The following is a 22,914-nucleotide window of genomic DNA, read 5'->3' on the forward strand; positions in this document are numbered from 1 at the left end:
AGAGAGACAGAGAGAGAGACAGAGAGAGAGAGACATAGAGAGACAGAGAGAGAGAGAGACAGAGAGAGAGACAGAGAGAGAGAGACAGAGAGAGACAGAGACAGAGACAGAGAGAGACAGAGAGAGACAGAGACACAGAGAGAGACAGAGACAGAGAGATGGAGAGACAGAGAGATGAAGGAAGGAAAAAAGGAAGAAAGAAAAGAAGGAAAGAATGAATGAATGAAAGAAAGAAAGGGAGGAAGAAAGTGAAAGAAACAGAGAGAAAGGGAAAAAGAAAGAGAGAAAGAAAGAGAGACAGAAAGAAAGAAAAAGAAAGAGAGAAAGAAAGAAAAAGAAGAGTAAAAATGATTGAGGGAAGTCAAATATCTGATATTCTTTTTTTTTAGTTTGAAAGCAAGGCAATTGGGGTTAAATCACTTGCCCAAGGTCACACATCTTACAGTAAGTGTGTCAAGTGTCTGAGACCAGATTTGGATTCAGTTCTTTCTGACTCTAGAGCTGGTGCTCTATTCACTGTGCCATCTAGCTGGCCCCCTCCTGTCATTCCTCTTTTTTTTTTTTTAAAGATTTTCAGTGATTCTCTATTACCTCTAGAATAAAATATAAACTTCTTAGTCTGGTATTCAAAGTTGAACCCAATTAGGCTCCCCATTATTTTCTACACTTCAATTATCTATCCTTTAGGCTTTTCTAGATTTAATTTTTATTTCTTCTCTCCATACAACCTCTTATTACTTTTCTCATACTACATTCCTTTTTCCATTTCCATACCTTTGCTTTTTTCCCCCAAAAAATTTAATTTTAGACTCAAATGCCAGAACACAGATAGAGAAAAGAAACAAAAACATATCATAAACTCAAATATTGGGACATAAATACAAATTTAGAAAGAAATCAAAGCATGCCATGTACATAGCAGAACATAAGAGAAGATTCAAAATATGTAACAATAAATTTTAATTTCAAGAAAGCCTATATGATACTCATTATATTGAGAACTGTCCATCTTTTCTTTGCTTCCTTGTGAGTTTTCTTTTCTTCTCTGCTGTGCATTTTTCCCCTTGTCCTTTTTTCCCCTTCCCCCAAGGATCTGATATTCTTAAGGAAAGACTTTTGACTAATACTCAAAAGAAAGGAATTTTGCCTAATGCTGATTGATATATTTCACTATATCAGAGATAGACATTTGCTTCAAGTTTATAGCTCTATTTTGTTTCCTCTGGAAGCCTATCTAACTTTTCCACTTTTCCCACAATTGAGAATTTCATCTAGTGCTTAATATTTTTTTTAAAGCAATTGGGGCTAAGTAACTTGCTCAAGGTTACATGGCCAGGTGTTTCTGGGTGAGTGCTAAGTGTCTGAGCCCGGGATTGGATCTCCAGGTCATCACGACACTGGAGCCGGTGCTCTTACTCGCTGTGCTACCTGGCCACCCCAGTGCTTAATATTTCTGATTCTTTTATGTAACTCCTCTTTTTTTTCCCATTTAACTACTTCATATTTTACTAGTGGCTTAAAGTAAAATATGTATCTTAATTTCAAGTGTAGGTTTCATTTCACTATAACCAGTGTACTTTGAATGATTTTTTAAAAGCCATATGATTCTATATTTATTTGAATTTCCTAAAATAAGAGTATATTTGAATTTACACAAATGTTGTGTCAGAGCAAAATCTTTAACAAAATATGCATGCATGTTGACAGTTCCTGAACATCTAAAAAGATTGCTTTCAACTCAATTAGAATGCAATTAAATAAAACAACCACAAATTTTGCCAAAACATTCCTTTAAAATAATTTATCCTATATCTTCTCTCCCAAAAGTAAAAGTTGCAATAATGTGCTAATCTCTATTATCAGGGTTTTATTGCAATAAAATGTATAACTAATTCAAACCAAAAAAGGTTTACAGAGAGGAGAAGAAACAGTGCCAAACCTCTCATATAAACATAAGGTACTACTCTTGAATAAATTCAACAATCCTCTATTAAGTGCCTACTAGACTGGCTATAACATACTATACTAGACACTGTGGATGCAGAATTACAAATGAAATATTCTCTGTTCATAAGGAAAAGAAGGGAAGAGACAGCTATTTATATAGCAGCTATTACATGCCAGGCACTGAGTAAATATTATCTTATCTGATCCTCATGAGAACACTGTGCTGTTATTATTCCCATTTTACAGTTGAAGAAACTGAGACAAACAGGTGACGACTTGCCCACTGTTATGCAGCTAATAAGTGTCTGAGGCCAGATTTGAGATTAGACTCAGACTCCAGACTTGATCAGGCATTCTATCTACTTGCCACCGGCTGCCTTAAAGATGCAAAAAGGTCTTTTTTCCCCCTCAGAAAACCAGAATGTATAGAAAAAGAAGAAGAGAATGAAGAAAATTAAAGAGAGATCATACAATAGCCACATAAAGCTCAATGGAGACTTCACAGAAGAGCTATTACTATATTTCTTTTGAACAGTTTCCAATATTATATGTTCTTTTGTTTTTGGTACATTTTAGGGTATATAGTGGATTGAATATGAGTAGACATGTTAATCTCATAGTGCAATGCCTTGTTCATTAATCAACAAATCCATTATCATTTAATAAGTATGAACTTTATGCCAGACACTGTACTAAGCAATGGATGCTGTAGATATCCCCTAAATAGAGATTTTTAGACAAAATACTCTATGATCATTTGACAATATCATGGAAGGGATTTTTGTATACTGATTAGACTTGATGGCTCCTCCATTCTCTTCAACTCTTTATTTCTGTGAATCTGTGATAAACTCTCTCTAAATCACAGTATAGGACAGATTACAACTAATCCCATCTGCTATGGTTTGACTCTCAGTAGCTTCTATTACAAGAAAGGTTACTTGATGATTTTATTTTTAGATATGTCAATTTATCTTTGAGTGAGAGCTGGAATCTAAGGCCAATCTATTACTCTACCACTTGCAAACTCCTTGACAGGAGTCCTCCAGTCCCATAACTTGTATTTTCCTCAACACCTACACTAATACATTAACATTCAATCAACAATCTACCAAGGTGTGTTGCTTGATTGAATAATTGTCAATAAAAGTAGAGAAGTATCAGAAAATATAAGCAAATCATAGTTTCGAAATGTATTTTGAAAGGAAGCATTGGGATATAATCTAGTTAGGAAACATTTCAACCTAGAATAAGTGAAGTTTCTGTGAAAGCATTATTGTTTACTTTTTCCCATAAATTGATATCATCTTTGTTATTACAGTTATTGATGAACAATTCTTTATTCTTTGATTTAAGAAATAAGTAGTGAACAAAAGAAATATTTCTCACAATTTGGTCATAACCATAATAACAGCAACAGCAAAGTTACAAAATAATATTGTGAAATGCCTTATAACCCATATAGAACAGGGTCTCAGAGTCTACTCACATTCCATACTTTCTCTTTCAGAAATGAAGCCATTTTGAGAATGATATATTAATATCTTATCACAAATCACTGAAAAGAGAAAAAAAATAAAGCATGACCTAGACAATTTTTACAATTCTAAGTGCTTTAAATCTTACTCAAGTCTGCTATATATTACTAAAAATGAGAATGTTTGTCCATGCTAATGTAATTGGTTCTAATTCAAGCCAATCCAATAGACAACCATTAAATATTTAAAATGCACAAGGCTGTCCTATTAGAAGTAGAAAGACAAGAAAAAAATGGGATAGTTTACATCAAGAAGCTAGAGGGATGAAACATGCAAGCTTATGAGTTTATTCAAGAAAATTTGAGAAAAGATAGGGCAATAACAACTAAAGCTTTCAGGAAAGGCTTCACATAGGATATGGTACATGAACTGAACCTTGAAGGAACCTTGAGATTCAAAAAATAGATGTAGAACATTTCACATATAAAAGCTGACATGTGCAAAAACACAGAGGTGGGAAATTGTGAGTTCAGAAGACAACAAACTGGCCCGTTTAGTTGGACCATAGATTGAATAAAGGACAAATTATAAGCAATAAAACTAAAAAGAATGCTTTGAAATCATAGTGTGAAGGATTTTAAAAGCTGACTCAAGGAAATTGTATTTTTACCATGAGGTAATAGCAAGTTGTTGAAATTCCATCAATCAACTTTAACGCCTATATTATTTTTAGAAGTTATACATTTTTCTGTCTACTGTTGCCCCCATTTTAATTCAAATATGAGTCAATGTTTCAAAAGTAGAAAAAACACAGAAATTATAAGTTATTGACTATGTTCTCACTAAAATACAATCTCTAAATCATGAGTTTTTAATGTGTGTGTGTGTGATGCCTCCTTTGTCAGTTTGGTGAATAATATGGATGTCTTCTCAGAGCAACATATTTAAATGATTGAAGGAAGTGGTAAATTTCAATTAGAGGTTCTTGAAAATAGAGATGCATTTTTTTTAGTTTTTTAAAGTGACTATTTTTTTACCTCAAAGACATGTAAAATTTTAAATTTTGAATTCAAAATTCTCTCCTTTTCTCCCATCTCCATCCTTAAGAAGGCAATCAATTTGATATAGATTATACATGTAAAGTCATAAAAAATATATTTCCGTATAATCACTGTTGCAAAAGAGAAGCATATAAAAATAAGAAAAAGAAAGAAAGTAAAATAAAAGTCGATGCATTTTTTCGATCCAAATTCAAGACTCCCTAAAATCTAGCCACAGACATCTGTCATCTTCAAATTAGGAACCCTTTATCTATATAATCATCCTAATAGAAAGATTATTAAATGTATAGTTCATAGCAGTACATACAGGCATTCTACATGGAAAGATGAAAAAATAATTCCTATTCAGGGAAACAAATTTGAAGAGAATTCATATCTTATTTTCATAATGCTTTAGGAATTACCAGTATTAAAATATCACTATCTAGAGAGGGTATTCATCATGCATCTCCTAAGAATTCCTATCACTTTTAGATTATCCATGCCAAACTGATTTGTATAACCTCTTTTCTTAACTAAATCTTTTGCTAGCTTCATCAAGAAAGGTTTGTCTTCATAAGCATAACATTTTCTTTTCTTTTTGTCATTATAAGATGTCATGGGCAGTTGGTATGGTTCAAATTTCCAAGAAAGAATTGACATTGCCAGAGCCAAATTCATAAAATATTTCTCATGCCACAGATTAGTTCTGAGCCATTTTGCAGCCCTGGGAAGTCTATACCATAAAGAACACTTCCTTTCATTCCAAACCCATTTGCATTTTATTTGTGCCTCAAAGGAGGAACAATCCAAACTGATTAGAATCCGCAGACGCTGTGCATAATGAAAAATTAATTGCATCAATCTTTTCACTGTAGTGGTCTTAACAACTCATTTTCAACTGGTCATTTTTCCACCTGCTCACCAGGGCCCAGGCAGCTGAGGCAAGCATATCTCTGACATTTACTGAATACCAATGAAGTTAAGGTCACTGGTACATCATGCATGTAGGAACAGAGAATTCTGAAAGAGATGTAAGCTGTTTGGACTAGCTAGAAGTAGGATGTGAGAATAGAGGACAAATAAATTCTTTGGATGAGAATCTCGGCTCTGTATGAATAGACAGAAAAGCAAGGAAGGGGAAAGTCTACATTTCCCATAGCAAAGGTTAGTTTAGCTCCCTTAATGAGGGTTGTGCTTGATATGCTGTTGACAATGGTCATAAATCAGGTTTCACATGCTAAAACAAATGCAGTGATTGGTATGACCGATAAGGACCACAGCACAATGCATATTCATCAAGTCTGCTTTTGCTATTGATAGCAGAGTTGTTAAAATTCGGTAAATATGATGATTAGGCTGTGGCCTTAAACTGCTATATAAAAGAACAATTTTCCCTCACCTACAACCTTTTTCCCCAATGATATTGATTGCTATATAGACCAAGAAAACTAATGGGAAACCCCTAGCATTTTAGATGGACCTGGTGTGGTAGACTTGTGAAAAGGATAAGAGTAGCACTGGGTAAAACATTGTGGATGGGTCATAGTGTCATCGCTGGGGGGTACACAGATATGTATAAGGTCACTGAAGTGGGGTACATAGAACAAGTCTTAGCACAGTTATCCTAATGCTGTGATAATCTGAAATTTTAGGGGGCTTCTCTCCAAATGCCTTGTAGTGAACACTGTCGTAGAGGAGGAAGAATTCGATTTGATCAAAGAATGGGACACTGCTAATTAATAGAATCTGGTTCTTTTTTTCAGGTTGTGACTGAAATATGAACTATGTCAATACAAATAACATATATACCCCTGCTCCCCAGTTCTCCAGTGAATTTTTAGTTATCCTTCCACATATCAAAAAAGAAAAAACAACAACAAAAAAAACCACATACCAACTCACGTTTGTCAAGGAAATGAATGAAAAGAGTATTTCGGTCCCCATATGTGAGCATGCACACGTATACTCACACACACACAACATATATACACACATAGACATAGAAAGTGACTAATCGGACTTTCAAAGGTTTCAAAAATATGTTCCCTAGGAATTTTTAATAGAAACTTAATGAAGAACAAAGTATTAATTTTAATGATTATTTCAGCATTTCAATGCAAACTAAAAGTGCCAGTGAAAAGAGGACATCTTTTTAGTAACCTATTGGATGGCTAGAGGTGGTGGAGGGTATTCTTTAATTGTATAAAATGGAATTCAGAGTGAAGTAAGTAGTCATTTTTATATTGAAAAATGATATTATTAAAAATATAATTTTGAAGACTTAACAACTCTGGTCATTGCAATGATCAACTGTAATTCCAGAGGATTCATGATGAGTAATGCTACTAACCTCCTGACACAGAAGTGATGAACAAAGGAAGCAGAATGAGACACAAATTTTAGGCATATGGGAATTTGTTTTGTTTGACTATAAATATTTGCTACAAGAGTTTTGTTTTACTATTTTTCCATATTGTTGCTGTTGTTTTTCCCCAGAGTGGGTAGGAAAATATGAGGGTAAAAAAATAAATGCATGATAATTGAAAATACTTGCATGTAGGCAAGAATTGTAAATTAATATCTCTTTTAGTATTGGGCAACTGAGGTTGCACATATTTCAATGTCTTACTCAAGGCCAATCTAGGATGAAAGTTTAAACTCTCTCATCCTAACCCCCATTGCACATTGTCACTTGTTTATTTTTATGAAGACCTTAAAAAGTTGCAAAAAATGATATTCTTTTTGGTAAGAATAAAAACTTGTCTTTCAATAAAGATTTTGAACCTCTACATACAATTACTATAGGATACCACTGTATATTCTTGTCTTCATTGGCTGGAAAAGAGGAGAGTGAAATATGTGCCTGAAGGATAGCAGCTTGGCCATTTATAGGACTGTAACAATCAGCATTCTTAAGACTATGATTTGCAGTGGAAAAAGGATGTCGACTCATCTGGGATCTCAGCATTACTTCACATTCACACTATGTTTGCATGGAACTAAAAATAATGAAAAATGCATATATAAGAAATGAGATTAAATTATTAATTTAATTTATAAAAGTGTTATGACAAATATAGATCTCACAATGCCTTTCTCAAGACTATGAATAATTAGCACCAATATAATACTATCTTAACCTTTTTAAAATTCTATCTCATTTTATTTTCAGTTCCAAATTCTTTCCTATCCTATCTAAACCCTCTCCCACCCAGGGGGAATCAAGATGCCACAGTAAGCGGCAGCAGCCCAGCTTTGCTCAACATTTCCCTCCAAATAATTTGAAAACAATGCCTCAAATAAAATTTTGGAGTGATAAAGACAAAAAAAGGGTCAGGGTGAGACATTTTTCCAGCATAAGACAAATTAGGAGGTCAGGAACAGAGAGGTCAATGACATCAGGGTGGGGGCCAGCTTAGAGTGCTGTAGCAGCACCAGCAGAAGTAGTAGCTTCTGGAACTCTCAGCCCAGAGACAGTAAGGAAGAATGACAATTGCTTAGAAAGATATTATGGTTGACCCTTTGCTGGCACCTGGTATACAATAGGGTGCTATGGAAATTGATTGCCAATACCCAATTTGAAGGAAAAGAGGAGTGCTAGTGCTTGCAACTTCCGAGTAGCAGGGTCCATTCCTGGATAAAGACCAGGGTACCGACCAAGATGTGATCATACTTCTGCCAGACCACAGCACCTAAGAAGCAGTAAAAAGTTACAGGCCCCCAGAACTAGCTTTGATGTTGGTAGCACAAAAAAGCATGAGGCTTGGCACAGTGTCTCCTCATCGCCAGGTGAGCAGAGCCCAAATTTAACATGAGGTTCATTCAATAAATAGATTGGGAGAGCTTTTATAGTGAAGGGGAAGATGGTAGAGGTGAAAGGGAGCACTTGAACTTTACTCTTAGCAGAATTGGCTCAAAGAGAGAATAACACACACTCAGTTGTATATAGAGATCTCTATAAGGGGATAAAAGAAAGGGAGGGATGGTATAGGAGAAAGGCAGTAGTCAAAAGCAAAATGCTTTTGAGAATGAACAGGGTGAAAGGAGAGACAAAGTAGGATGAACAGGAGGAAAAGAGGGTAGAAGGAAATACATAGTAATCATAACTTTAAAAAAATACAGCACCTTTCTCTGATAAAGATCTCATTCCTCAAATATATAGAGAAATGAGACAAATTTATAAAAAAAATAAGCACTATTCTCCAATTGATAAATGGTCAAAGGATATAAAGAGATAGTTTTCAGATGAAGTAATCAAAGCTATCTATAGTCATATGAAGAAATGTTCTAAACCACTATTGATTAGATAAATGAAAATTATATCAAGTCTGAATTATCATCCCACACCTATCAGATTGTCTAACATGACAGAAAAGGAAAATTGCAAATACTGGGAAAAATGTGGGAAATTTGAGACAATAATGCACTGCAAGTGGAGTTGTGAAGTGACCCAGTAATTCTGGAGAACAATTTAAACTATGCCCAAAGGGCTATAAAACTGTGCACACCCTTTTACCCAGCAATACCACTACTAGGTCTGTATACCAAGGAGGTAAAAAATAAGTAAAAGCACACACACACACACACACACACACACACACACACACACACCTATTTATAGCAGCTCTTTGAGTGGTGGTAAAGAATTGGAAATTGAGGGGAGGTCCATTATTTGGGGAATGCCTGGACAAGTTGTGGTATATGATTGTTATGGAATACTATTGTGTTATAAAAATGGCAAGTAGGATCTTCTCAGAAAACCCTGGAAAGACTTAATGTGAACTGATGCAAAGTGAAATGAGCAACAATAGGAGAACATTTTACACATTAACAATGATATTGTACAATTATCAGTTGTGAATGTCTTAGCTATTCTCAGCAATAAAATGATCTAAGCCAATTCCAAAGAAATTATGATAAAACATCCTATCCATCTCCTGAGAAAGAACTGATGGAGTCTCAAGATGGAAGCATACCTTTTTAACTGTCTTTTTCTAGTTTATGGTTGTTGTTTTGTTTTAGGGCATCTGTGTTTTTTTTTTTTACAACATGACTATTGTGGAAATGTTTTGCATTACCTGTATCAAATTGTTCCCCTCCTCAATTTAGGAGGATGGGAAAGAGTGAGTGTATTTGAAACTTAATTATTTTAAATGAATGTTAAAATTGTTTTTACATTCATTTTGGAAAAATAAAATGTCAAATACACTTTTTAAAAGAATGTGGAAAAACAAAAAAATAGGCTAGAAAAAATAAGCAAACAAGAAAAATAGAACTTGAATATAAAAAGTTACTACTGTGGCAGGCAAATCCAAGACAATAACTCAGAAGAAAAAAATTTGAAAGCACATACTACCAAATCCTGGAATAAAATGCCAATTGAACCTAAGGCAAACAAGAATTTCTAGAACAATTAAAGAAAGAGGTAAGAGTGGTGGATGGAATTGGTGGAAAATGAGATTAATTAAAGACAACTATGAAAAGAAAATTAATAGCTTGGTAAAAGAGTCACAAAAAATACAGATGAAAATAATACCTTAAAATCAGACTTGGTCAAAAGCAAAAAGACGTTCAAAAGTTAACTGAAGAAAATAATTCCTTAAAAATTAAAACTGAGTTGGTCGAAGTTAATGACTTTGTCAAACCTCAAGTAATAGTAAAACAAAATGAAAAGAATGAAAAAATAGAAGAAAATGTGAAATATCTCACCTGAAAAAATAGATCTAGGACACAATTTAAGAAATATCAGAATACCAGAAAGCCAGGATCAAAAGAAAAAAAGAGCCAAGACAACATATTTCACAAAATCATGAAGAAAAAAAAATACCCAATATCTTAGATCCTGAGGGTGAAATAGAAATTAAATTTTTGAAACCACCTCCTGAAATAGATCCCAAAATGAAAACAAAAACAGAAACCATCCCATAAAAATTATAGCTACATTCCAGAGCTCCCAGGTTAATGAAAAAAAAAATGTTTCAAGCAGCCAGAAAGAAAAAAAAAATTAAATATCATGGAATCACTGACAGGATAATACAAGATTTAGAAGCTTCTACATTAAAAGAATAGAGGGCTTGGATTATAAAATATTCTAGAAGGTTAAGGAGGAGGATGACAACCATGAATCACCACCCCCAGCAAAACAGTATAAACTTTCAGGGGAAAAAATTAATATTCAATGAAAGAGAGCATTATTGATGAAAAGACGGGATCTGAATAGAAAATTTAACATTCAAACACAAGACCCAAGATACTCACAAAAAGATAAATATGAAAGTAAAATGATAATACTCAATAAGTTTAAATTTTTTACATTCATATGGAAAGATGATACATGTAACCCCTAAGAACTTTATCATTAGGGAAACTAAAAGGAGTTTATGTAAACAGAGCACATCAGTGTGGTTCAATTATGTTGGCAAGATCTTAAAAAAAAGAAGGGGTGAAAAAGAGATTTCACAGGAAGAAGGGTGAAGGAAGAGAACGGGGAAATTATTCTCATAAAAAACAGCCATGCAAGGAAGCATTTGTAAAGTATTAGGGGTGGGGTGGGGAATGAAGATGACATGCAATGTTTGAACCTCACTCTCATAAGAATTGATTCAAAAAGGGAAGAATATATGTATACATCCAGTTTCATATAGCAACCTATCTTACCCCATAGAGAAATAGGAGAGAAAGAGGATAAGAGAAAGGGACAGGTGATAAAAGCAAGGCCAGATTAAGGAAGGCAATAAAGCAGTAGCAAAACAGACTTTTGAAGAGGGACGAGCGAGAGAGAGAGAGAGAGAGAGAGAGAGAGAGAGAGAAATGGGATGGTGGAAATATACAATTAGTAATCATAACTTTGAATGTGAATGTGATAGACTCACCTATAAAATGGAAAGAGAAAGCAAAATAGATTAGAAACCAGAATCCAAAAATATTTTCTTTATGAGAGACACATTTGAAACAGGAAGACTCCCAAAGTGTTAATATATATGTCTCTTATTGTCTAACTGAAGGAAAAAAGTAACTGGTACCAAACATGATCTTAGACAATGCAAAAAATTTACCTAAGTGAAAGAGACAATCAAAGAAATTACATTTTGCTAAATCATAAAGTAGAAAATGAAGCAATACCAAAAAACAAATTACAATACTTTTCTCTGATAAAGACCACATATCTCAACTATGTAAGAAACTTAGTCAAATTTATAAAAAAATAAGAGTTATCCCTTAACTAATAAATGGTAAAAGACATGAATAGCAGTTTTCAGAAGAAATAAAAACTTTCTATAGACATGAAAAAAATGCTCTAAATCACTATTGATTAGAAAAATGGAAATTAAAATAGTTCTGAGGTACCACCTCACACTTATCAGAAATGACAAGTACTGGAGGGGATGAGGGAAAATATACTAATAAACTGTTAGTGAAGTAGTGAAATAGTTCAACAATTTTTGAAAACAATTTGAAAATATGTCCAAAGGGCTATACGTTTATAATACCCTTTGACCCAGTAATACCACTACTAGGTCTGTATACCAAAGAGATCAAAGGAAAAGGAAAAATAAATACTCTGTCTCTCTCCATATATATATATATATATATATATATGTATACACACACACACATATAAATAATATATAAAATATACACACAAGTCAATACATTTGTACTTATACACACATGTGCACATATACGTACACACATGTGTGCCTCTGTGCATATATGAATTTATGCACATGTATAGACACTTGTGTGCATGTATGTGATATACACATGCCCTTGAACATACATGCATATGCATGTATGCATATATACATGCATTCACACACATTCTTTGTGATGGCAAAATATTGGAAATTAGAGGAATTCTCATCAATTGGAAAAAGGCTAAACAAACTGTGGGATATGATTTTGTTGAAGTACTGTTGAGCCATAAGACATAATGAGGGTGTGGTTTCAGGAAAAAAAAATGACAAGACATATGAAATGATACAAAGTCAATTGAGAAGAACTTGGGTGATCATCGTGCATGGTGACTGCAATGTTTGAATGGTGACCAATTATGAAAGACTTGGGTACTCTGACTAATACAGTGCTGCAATACAAATCCAAAGGACTCATGATGAAGAAAATACTATCTCTCTCTGGAGAAAAAACTGATCAATGTGGAATGCAAATTGAAGTATAATTTTCTTATTTTCTATTTTTTCTCTTTATTATCACTTATATGGAAGTATGTTTTGCATGATTTCACATGTATAATCAATATCATTTCACTTGCCTTTTCAGTAGATGGCAGGGAGAAAGAGAATTTAAAGCTCAAAATTTAAGAAGCCATTTAACATACAGTTTTAGAATACTTCAGATGGATAATAGAATTAGAAACTACCCAAAGAAAACCCCATGCAATATTAGTGAAATCACTACTCAAATGTAGGTCTGTAAAGACCAACATTTCTTCCTCAAAGCCAAAGAAGAGTAATGATAGATTTTATATCATATCACAAACAAGCTAAAATTTCTAGAACAGGCATTTGAGGTGAAAAAGAAAATAAAAGAGTAAAAGATCACAATAGGCAAATAACACTCAACTTGTGTTACTGTAGTTGACTTAATCATTAATACAATGGCAATTATAAAATGACCAAGATAAAAGAGTGGAAACAAAGACCCTCTATTAGAATCCACAAAAATGTCAAAGATTTACTGAATCATGCATATTTATTTAAAGTAAAAGAATGGTTTATGACAGTGATATAGCTCATTGGCATCTGAAATAACATAAAGACCATCCTTGAAGAATCTAGGCATTGACTGGTACAGATTTTGTAAGAAAACATTAGAAGCTATTTTTTATTTCATTGTAGGTGGCAAAAAAAGAATAGCATTAAATGAATATTTAGAAACAATATCACAAAAATGTCAAAATTTCTAAACGATAATTCTTTACCCATTAAAACGTAAACATAAAATGATAATACTATAGGAACTTGTCCCCAAACCATTTATATTTGAAATGATGATAAAATAATAATAAATTGATATTTTTATAACTGTTTAAAGTTTGCAAAATGCTTTATAGACAAAAAAAATTTCAGTGACTTTATAACTATTTATTAAACCAGGCATTGTGCTAAAAGGTGGGGATAAAACAAAGAAAAAGATAGTTCTTCTCCTTAAGGAGCTCACAATTTTAGGGGAGAGATAAAAAGCAAACACATTTGTACAAAAATATGACATACAGGATAAACAGAAAATAATTAAAAGAGAGAAGGCATCAGAATTAAGAGTGGTTGGGAAAGGCATTTGAGCCAAAGAATAAATGTGTAAAGTTGTCATGACAGGGATTGCTATCCTAATTTTACAGATAATAAAACTCCGATATATAAGGTGAAATTAATAAATAAATAGATATTATATTTATGTCATGTATACATAACTATTATAATATATAATTATTTTGTAATAACTTACATCAAAATTCCAAGTAATTAAAACACTGAAAAACTAGAATCCTTCACCTGTGCTTTCATACTCCTCATTTAGTTGGATTCAAATCAGAATAAAAATATTTGAACTGTGAATCACTAGATATATACTATTCTAATCCTTCATTATTGCAGGAAGAGGGCCGGGGTTCTCAAAGACTTTGTTAGGAAATATAAATTCTAGCAAGCTGATTCTACAAAGATGAAAATCATGTCACTTTGGGTCCAAACATCAAAGTACATGCCTGTCATCTAGAACCAGCCTAGCTCAATTCAAGGATGATCACAAGACTGGCCATTGGGTGATGATGATATAGTAACTTTCAAAGACCATTTACCATGTAGGAGATGGATTGCTATCTCTATTTGTAGAAGATGTACCCACACTGATAAAATCAAGGATCCTTTAAATAGTGGATTAAGTATATGACAAAGGCATGGATTCTAATCCTGTTTCTCTCACTAACATATCATGTGTCTTCAATTGTAAAATAAGGTTACTAGACTAATTAATTGATTGCTTTCCAGCCCCAAAATTTTATGATTCATTAAGAAAAAAAAAACTATGTTGAACAAGTCCTTATCATAATGGTACTGAAAATTCAATAGTGATGACAGATTCTTGGCTTCCCATTTTCCTCACTCCCCTCCATAAACAGCTCAGGATCCCTAGAGTGGAAAAAAGTTGAAGAATTAGATATATTTTTGTGCATTTTACCCCAGGAATTCTGACAGTATATCTTTGGGATATTTGGTCAAAAAATAAATGTTAACCACAATCACAACAATTATATAATTATAGAGTTTTTTGGTGGTTTTGGTGGTAAAGATGGTGGTGGTAGAGAAATGATAATTGACAACCATAAGTAAGGTGTTGGGAGGGAAATAAAACTTCTGTATTGGCAGTGTATGCATCAAGGTACTAGCTTTCCTTCCATTCTGGTGGTGAAAGCAGGAGCTCAACTGTCCATTTAACTATCCCTGGCATCCCTCCATCTACTTCCTTCCTTCCCCTGCATCTGACCCAATGCCTTGGTAGTAATGTTACATTCACCTAGTTCCCACAGGAAATACTGAGTCAACACTCAGTATGTAACACTCAACTAAAATTCAAAAAGACATAGTGGGCAATCAAAACTAAGAGTGATCAGTCCTATTTCTAAAGGGTGAAGATGTTAATTTGCTGTAACGTAGTACTTTCATTGCTTCTGAATTTCCATGGAAACTCATTTTAGCTATTTGCCATGCCACTGTCTCTGAAAGGAACAGATGAGGAATGGATTAGAGCACATAGGAATAAATAGGAAAAACATTGTCATGGGGATTAAACCTTTAAAAATACAAAAAATGCAATCAGACTATAAAGCAAGAGAAGTAAGTAAGGGAAACATTACTGGAATGATATATAGTTTCTTCTTTCTTAAAAGAAGATACCTCTTCTTCCCTACTATTTCCTTGTGATGATCTTTCAACTAACTCTTTTAGAGCTCAGGGTTTAGATTTGGAAGAATCAATAGAAGTGATCTAATTCTCCCCTCTCCCCACCACCCCATTTTAAAGATGTGAAAACTAAAGCTTAATGAGGTTTTGTCACTTGCCCATTAAGAAAGTTTTATCACTTGCCCATTGTTGTGTCTGACTCTTTATGACCTCATTTGTTCTTGCTTTTTTGGCAGAGATACTGGAGGGCTTTGCCATTTGCTTCTCTAGTTCATTTTAAAAATGAGGAAACTGGGGCAAACAGGAGTTAAGTGACTTGTCAGGAGTCACACAACTAGTAAGTGTCTGAGGCTGCATTGGAACTCAGGAAGATGAGTCTTCCAGACTCCAGGTTGGACACTCTATTCCCTGTGCTGCCTAGGGGACTTTCACTTGCCCTATCTCATACTAATAATGAAGAATTGGACAGTGATGTTAATCCATTTTCTCTAGGCCCATGGGATTCTGCTTTTCCCATAGAAGCAAACATGCGTCCTCTCTAATTCTGAAGTAGTAATATCTAAATAAAATTACATTTAATAATCATTTTAATATTGTAGAGTCCAAGACATAGCTTCAGGAAAGCTTCATATCTTGCCTCTGACTTTTTACTAGCTGTGTGACCTCAATAATTACTTTTGTACCTAAGTAGCAGGGGTGTGTGGGAGCCAGCTTGAACTGGCAGTTTAAGAGCCCAATTGTTAAATTTTGAGTGCAATTAATTATGGAAATTCAGCAAATGTAGACGCATCTAGGTAACAGTAGATTATGAGCTCAATCACAGTCTTACTTACTAGCCTTGTTACCCTGGGCAATTCACTTAAGATCTGTTTGCCTCGGGGGCTGCTAAGTGGCACAGTGAATAGAGCACTGGCCCTGGAGTCAGGAGTACCTCAATTCAAATCCGGTCTCAGACACTTGACACAATTACTAGCCGTGTGACTTTGGGCAAGTCACTTAACCTCAATTGCCCTACAAAAAGCCAAAAAAAACCAAAAACAAAAAGATCTGTTTGCCTCAGTTTCTTCAACAGTAAAATGGGGGTAATTATAACACATAATTCCTCATTTTCTGTAAGGATTAAATGAGATATTTTTAATGCACTTAGCAAAAAGTCTGGAATTTCATAGGTGCTTTATAAATGATCATTTCTTTTCTTCCTTCTAAATCAGGATTTGATTTATTTTTGTTGTTGTCATTGGTTGTTTAGACAAGGAAGTAACAAAAAAAATTAACAGTGATTAAATTTAAAAATTTAGTCTAGTAATACAAGTGTGTGGATATATCCCCCACCCCCCACCCCAGGAAGCATACTTTTAACATTTACCAGCATGCCTTTGAGTCAAGTTCCTCATCTATAAAATGAAGAGATTGTATTCCATTGCCTCTAATGCCTTTTTTAGCTCAAAATTTATAGTTTTATAATAAGTTTTGTCTTTAAAAAAATCTCTCAGCATATCATATTTTTCTTCCTTGACCCACTTTATAGAGGCCAAGTAAACATGAAGATGAGCACTGAGAGTGAAGAAAATATGTTTCAAGCAAATCAGTTGGTCATTAAACATTGAGAATACTCTGGTGAATTTAATTTGCTTAAATTACTATTGAGGGAAGAGTGTTAGGTATAGGGTCTGAAGGATCCTAACGTGTATCTATATCATCTAGAATACTGCTATATCCTCTACTTTACTTTGCCTCTATGTATGGTAGACTTTTTTTTTTCCATCCTTTATTCCCTCTTTCCAAACTCAGCAGTAATATATTCTCTTCTAAAGAGCGTAGTACTTGTGTGAATGAATAATTCATCAAGTGTGTAAATAGAATTAATTCAAACCAATACAGGCAAATCTCTCTACGTAGTCTCTGTTTGAGATAATTATCATTATTATTTTAGGTTTTGCAAAGAAGTTCATAGTGCTTACCATGACTCCCAATATATCAGGCAGTCTTTCCAAGCATTGAGGGTAAAAAACTCAAAATTTATAACATCCTTGAATTAAAAAATTCAGGAGAGCAAATAGATAGATGGATAGCTAGAGAGATCGATTAGAGGTTCAGCTAGGTGGGACAGTGGTAGAGTGTTGGGTTTGGAGAAAATTCTTCTTCTTGAGTTTAAATCCACACTCAGATACTTACAAGCTGTGTGACCCTGGGCAAGTCATTTAACCCTGTTTGCCTTAGTTTCCTCATCTGTAAAATGAACTGGAGAAGGAAATGGTAAAACATTCCAGTATCTGCCAAGAAAACCCTACAGAAAGTCACAGAGAGTCGAATAGACTGAAACATGACTAAAATATCAAAAAATAGATAGGTATGATGGAATGAATGCTTGGGATCTATGTTTGTAAAATCAATTTGTAACATCAATTTGTAAAACTAGTTTGTAAAATGATACCCCCCATCCCCACCACCCCCCCACCCCAACTTCAGAGCAATAACTCTGCCCAGCAACAACTCATGAATTGTTTATCTCAGCTTGGAATAATAACAAGCTATTCTTATGAATCCTTCACTAAAGTATCTATAAACATTCCAGCTTAGGCAACTATTATTTCCCCCTTGTATATCCCCACTGCCCCCATGAATCCTTCGGTACCCTATCTTTAGGTTGACTCCTTGGCTGCCTCAGTGAATCCTTCAGGACCCTATCTCTGGGTTAACTCCTTAGCCTTGGTTCCCAGACATCAATCTTGTCAAACATGACACTGATGGGTGGCAGACTGGGCACTTCTCCATCAGCCCTTGACCACTAGCCGACAGTGACATTTCAAGCTTAAAATCACACCTCTAGGAAGCTCCCCCTTGGGCTTTTTCCCAGTGAATCATGGGCAATACGCCTGCGCAGTTACATTAAAAATGCATGTTACTTTAAACACTGGCCCCACATTAACTTCTCCCTAGTCCCACCCTTAATCACCTAGTTAGCATAATTGGCACCGGGTCTACTATAGATTTCCCTATAAAAATCTTAATTCTACCCCTTTGAGATTGCAGGTCCCCTAAAAGGACTCTTGCCCGCTGTACAGCCTAACAATAAACTTGCAGGTCCCCGCAAAGGACCCTTGCCTGCTGTAAAGCATAAAATAAACTTTTACAACACTGACTCCAAGTTGGCTTGGGCTGAATTCTTTCAAGATTGAATTGCAGGTTTTCTGGTCTTAAGATAAAGATCAGAGTTCCTGCTGAACCTATTGTGAGCCATCCCTCATCAGGTAGACAGAGATAATATGAAGATATATGTGTGTGATCAAAATATGTAATCAGATGGCACCTTTTCCTGCAAAAATATTGTGAAGTAACCTTTTACACACCATACCCTAAAAGCCTTTCTTTGAAAGGAAATAGATAGTGAACTTAATTTATCCACTTTAACTCCAGTGTACATTTAATTTTGTTTTGATGTTGTAATGAAATGAGGCATTTGTGAGTCATTGAACAAAGTTCATTTTGTACAAACAAATAAAGGATAAAAAGCAAGGATACAATGGCATTTAGCTTCTCTGAATGTGGCCTCCTTCATCTCCATTTGAAAACACCTCTGGTCAATATTTCATCAGAATATAGTGACGTACTTGATGTCAGGGACCTACAAATTTTGAGAGGTTCTGGTTAAATGAGTATGGAACATTTCATACCTCCAGGTTATACATTGAATCAGGGAAACTAGAGCCAATCAGATTCTATGGGGTGAAAAGGAAGTCAGGGAAAATCCTGGTCCTATCACAATCCCCTCCCCCTTGATGACAGAGTCCTAATGATCTTCTAAAGGACCTTCCACCATTTAAATGTCTAGGCATTCTTCATGTTATGGGTAGTACCAAGGAAAAGAAAAGGACAAAAAAGGAAATAATAACAAATACAACAATGAAAAGGTAAGAAGGAAAAAAGACAGAAATCATAAACCTTTCCTTACCAATTTGGAAAGACCAAGTCTTGACGTTCCATTGTATGGCTCATATGATGGTGATGCCATATCTTTGAAATTGTTAGTTGGTCTTCTAAAGCAAAATAGTGAAGAGCCAGAGCAGTACCAAAAACACTGGAATCAGAGCATAGAAGTTTATGTTTCAGGCTTAGTCATAGATTTCTTCTGATATGAATTAGATATGAGCAGAAGTAACTCCAGAAGATAAGGGCCTGTATATGAACACTTCTGGCATGGCTACCAATTCTTGCCTCAGTGTTATTTGTTGTAAAGTGGAAAATTAGTGTTTTCTTAAGTCTAGTTGAGTATGCCTCTTTTATAGCAAATGTAGCAAGCAGACCCCACTGGGCCAGCAGAGGAGGCAGGGTTCTAGGGTCTAGACTTCAGACATCAGTCTCTGCCATAGTCAGTACCTGTTTATAAGGAGCAGTAACAACAAAAGGAAACGGAAAGGTTTAATTTCTAATGTACTGTTTCTATTTAGCAACAGAACCCATCTTGCAAAAATCACCTCTTGTGTTACCCAACACATAACAGACAACTCTGAATAAAGGGTGACTTAAGAGACAAGAAACTTCATTTCCAAAGCAGTCTAGCGAGTGACTTCTCAGGGGAGTGTGGAGCTCCAGATTTCTAAAGTGGTTTATTTTGATCACTCTTTGAGGCATGTCAAAAGCTTCAATTCTGGTCTTTGTGGATAGAGATCTTCAGAAACATAGGCATTGCAGGGTCATAAGGGCCCCAGGAAGAGACTGCTTGATAGCCTACTTTACATATCATAGAGTTTTGACCTGCTCTGGGCTTCACTTGCAAGATCTTGGATTATCAATAATTTGGTAATTAGAATATCCAGATAGGGAATAGGTTTTTTCTAAAATCGAAAAAAAAAATCTAAAAGTTAGTAAATCTCTGTGTTTCTTTTATACATTGTGAGGAAACAAGTTATTAGTTGCTTATTAGACTGTGTCTCTTACCTCTGGGTTTTTCCTGTCCACCGTATTCCTTAAAATTTGAGTGAATTGGCTGGGCTCTTGATTTTCTTAGATTCCATTCCTGCTCCCTCCTCCCCTGCCAAACGCACACCAGTCCTTCATATGGGCTACTGTTAGTTATAGAACCTCTGTCACTGAGGCCTCATCTGGTCCAGTCAACATTATGTCATCAATGTAGTGGTATACACTTGTATCCTCAGTAAGGGAGGCCTCCTTCAAGTCTCTTCACTTTTTAATGTGGCAATATGAAGAAAAGCTCAGGTAACTCTGGGGAAGGATGTCAAAAGTATATTGTATTCCTTCCTGGGTACAAAGCAATCTGATTCTAACTAATTTCATCTGCAGGAATGGAGAAAACAAAAGAGAACACAAAAACAAAACATTAGCAAAGTTAATATCCTCATATCATTCCTCCTGGGCCTGGCCTATGTGGTCTACCACCTTGATGAAATCAGGGATGTCTGGAAAGATAGGACTGATGATTTTGCTTAGTTTTCTGTAGTTCAGTTTAAGCTGCTAAGTCTTTTTCACAGCTAACACAGGGTTATTGTAAGGGAATCTGGAATAAGGAAGTACTCCAACATTGCTTCATCACCATCAGTAGAAAAGATGTATCTTTCACCCCCTGGGGTCCTAATATTGTATGATGTTAATAACATGTCATAGTTCAGGAACTCTAAGGTTTTACATTTGACCCTGTTTACAGTATTATACTTAAAGGTTACTGAAAGAGTCCACATAAATATTGAGCCCATGGAACATCTTCCTTTTATGAAAGGTCCCCTGTAGCTTTCCCTGAATGATCTAAATGGGGCAAGGGCTTTGAAAAGTATCTCATGTTTGAGTGAGGCTAAAGTGTCTTTCATACTCTGGTGTTTAATTTCCTAATATAGTTCCTCATGACATGGCCATGAATTGCTTTCTTATCAACCTTGTGCCTCAGGAGCCACATTCAAAGCTTTTTTTTTTTCCTTTTTGGAGATATAATCATCCGCTTATGTGTACCTAGACGCTCTACACATCACTGTGACTTCCCTGATGAAAACACTCCTCTTTGGTCACCCCTTCCCTATACATGTTGGTTTCACTTATTAGAATGTAAATGCTTGAATGGAGAGAATGTTTTATTTTTTATTGGTATCACTAGGCTTAGCATAGTGCCTGGCCCATGTTTTATGCTTAATAAATGCTTAAATAATGCTTTTTTATACATTTATTTATTCATTCAATGGGAGGGGAAAACCAGTAGGGAGGGTATCAGGAAAGGCTTCATGAATAATGTGGCGCCTGAATGGATCCCTGAAGGAAGCTAGAGACTCTAAGAAAAAAAAGAGAGATGAGGAAATGGTGAATTCCAGACCTGGGGGAAACAGGTCACAGGCACCTAAAAGGGACATTGAGTAACAGGACTGAGCAAATGTAAGAGGTGTAGACAATATGGACTGCTTTTCAGATTTGATCTTTACCAAAGTAATTTGCCTATATCAGCATCTGATACTCAGCTGAAACCTTTCAAAGCTTCTTCCACATAGGCCATAGTTCCCTTGAAATTAGTGTGAGTGAATATCATAGAACTGAATACTGGATATCAGATTAGATTTTTTTTTTTCCCATTGCTTCTTTAGAAGGCTAAAACCTCTTTAAGAGGGAAATTCAAACAATTAGATTAATACACTGAGGTCTTTTTTTTACCAGGTACTTTAAGGACAAAAGTATGCCCAGAGGTGTCTGTCAAAGATATGCAATAACTGCTTTTCAAAGATATTTCTTGAAGAGTTTTACAATGCGCATGTAAAGTGCAGGGGCGATGTGCAGTGTGCCAAAGTACACATTCACACAACAGACATTAATGGTTCCTTAGGAACTATAAAGATCTATTGAGTGATAAATCCACCTTTTAAGTGTCTCACAAGCTTCCTGCCTAACTGTGGAAAATCTATGATAAGTCGCAGAATGGCTCTGATTGGGCTAATAATGGGTAGGATAAAGAATATTTGGAAGCTTTTTGAGCCTAGTGAAAGGAATAGGCTTTCCAGGATTCCTGAAATCTGTATGTTTCTTAATGCTTTATAGTAATTTTTTTTATGGAATTATAAGTTAATATATGCTTATATATTCAATATATGCTCCTATTTTTCTTAAACCATTATTGTTTCTTTTGGTTTTACCCCACTGACATTTAGCAATGAGTCCACCACTCCTTACCCTCCTTGAACCTGGCCTTTTAATAGCCAAGACACTTTTGAAAAGCCAAGGCAGCAAGTGCAACTGATTCTGTATAAGCATTTCACATACATGGCTTTTAATCTCTCTACAGAGAGGGAAAATAATGTATTTCCTTATTAGTAATTCTCCATGACTGAGGTTGTTTATTCTAATTCATTAGAATACTAATGCTTTTGAGCATTGTTATTGTTTATACTACTGCAGTCATTGTATATAGTGTTTTCTTGGTCTTGGCTATTTTATGATGCATCACTTCAAACAATTCTTCACAGATTTCTCTGAGTTCCTCACATTCATCATTATTTTAGGGGAAAGAGGTAGTTTGGGGATAGTCCTAGAACTATA

General features: G+C 34.9%; 1 pseudogene; it reads left to right on the forward strand.

Moving 5' to 3' along the window:
* LOC138174871 (threonine--tRNA ligase, mitochondrial-like) overlaps window positions 1-22,914 on the forward strand; it is an 89,954-nt pseudogene that overhangs the window by 61,461 nt on the left and 5,579 nt on the right.

The sequence above is a fragment of the Petaurus breviceps genome, unplaced genomic scaffold (genome assembly GCF_028583685.1).
Source record: "Petaurus breviceps papuanus isolate PSGF00001 unplaced genomic scaffold, PetGlider_PUasm1.0 76, whole genome shotgun sequence".
In the NCBI taxonomy this organism is placed as follows: domain Eukaryota; kingdom Metazoa; phylum Chordata; class Mammalia; order Diprotodontia; family Petauridae; genus Petaurus; species Petaurus breviceps.